Genomic DNA, 1,656 nt, shown 5'->3' on the forward strand with positions numbered 1-1,656 from the left:
TAAACTGTAGGCTTTATTATAGTTTTAAACAATAATTTATATCCCTTCATTAATAATCTTCCTGTTGTTGGATTTAAATGGCCTTTTATTTATTTATTTGTGTTGGTTGCTAGACATAACATTGCAATGAATATCTCATATAGGGTTTTTTTTTTTGGTCACGTGGCACATGGATATTAGCCCCATGATCAGGGGTGGAACCTGTGTCCCCTGCCTTGGAAGCATGGAGTTTTAACCACTGGACTCCTAGGGAAGTCTCTCGTATAGTTTTCATTTTTATTCTTTGAAAGTTCCTTAGGGTAAAGAGATATTATGGAATTTTAAGATGGTTCGTGATATGTATTGCCAAGAGTTGATATCAGTTTATCGAATACCCACAGTGTGTGTGGGGACCTCTTTACCACAGTGTTGTAATACTGGGTAGTTTCTGAAGTTCATCTAAGTTCATCTAAGGATAAGACACATTGTTTGAGCGGGCATTTCTTTGATTACAAGCAAAGCGGGATGTTTTCCCACATGCTTGTTTACTAGCAGTATCTCTGTTTTTATGAATTGTCTTATCCACTTCTCTGCTAGTTTACTTGGGATGTTCATGTTTTGGTATCAATATGTATAAGCAAGCATATTAATAATAATAAGCACAACATAGGCATGAATATTTGCTGCAAAGATTTTCTTAGATGATATTTGCCCTTTGATATTAGTTATACTAGTTCTGTCCAATGGTGGTTTATTTCTATAATGTACAAAGTGATCATCTATCATAATTTCTTTCAACATAACTTATAAAGTGATCATCCCCTGTGCTCTCTTCAGCAGGACATCTACTAAAATGGGGATGACATAGAGGAGAGTAGAGTGGCCCCTGTGCAAGGATAAATTCATAAAGTATTTTATATTTTTTGTGGCAAAGATTCAGACACGACTGAGAGACTGGACACCAACAACAAATGGCATAAGAATTATATATCTCAGTGAAGCTGTTACCAAAAAACCCCACAAAAAACAAAAAGCCCAACATATTGTTCCCTCTAAAGCATTATGGTAAAACAAGTTTCATAGGGAGACTTTTATATAAGCTTTTCATATCCATATTTACCTGTGATGTGTGATTGTGTGCGCAGTCTAACTCTGCGACCCCATGGACTGTAGCCCTGCTAGGCTCCTTCGTCCATGGGATTTCCCAGGCAAGAATACTGGAGTAGGTTGCCATTTGCTTCTCCAGGGGATCTTCTCGAACCAGGGATTGAACCCGTGTCTCTTGCACTGGCAGACAGATTCTTTACCACTGAGCCACCAGGGAAGCCCCTCACTTGTGATAGGTGCTTATAATTTTCTTTTTGTCTGTTTTATTGTTATCAGAGTTTAGGAAGAAGATCATGCTTGCTTAATGGACATTAACGTAGTCTTACCTCTTTTTGCATTCTGGATGTTTTATACAATGTCGAAACCATCTGTTTCTTAAAAGGATGAAAATTGTTCTGGTGGAAAGATTGGGACAAGCTGCATTTTTTGTTTGTTATCAAATAATTTCTTCAATTTCTTCCTTGCTTATTATTCTGTTCTGATTTATATTTCTTGAGTTATTTTTAGTAATCTATATCTTTCTAGAAATTATTCATTTTATGGAACATTTCGGCTTGTTTGCCTACAAGT

The 1,656-nt window shown here is 36.4% G+C and overlaps 1 pseudogene; it reads left to right on the plus strand.

Moving 5' to 3' along the window:
• The first annotated feature begins 805 nt into the window (after window positions 1-805).
• On the plus strand, window positions 806-903 carry LOC122433644 (annotated as a pseudogene).
• Window positions 904-1,656: the final 753 nt, after the last annotated feature.

Source organism: Cervus canadensis, chromosome 32 (assembly GCF_019320065.1).
Source record: "Cervus canadensis isolate Bull #8, Minnesota chromosome 32, ASM1932006v1, whole genome shotgun sequence".
Taxonomy (NCBI): Eukaryota; Metazoa; Chordata; class Mammalia; order Artiodactyla; family Cervidae; genus Cervus; species Cervus canadensis.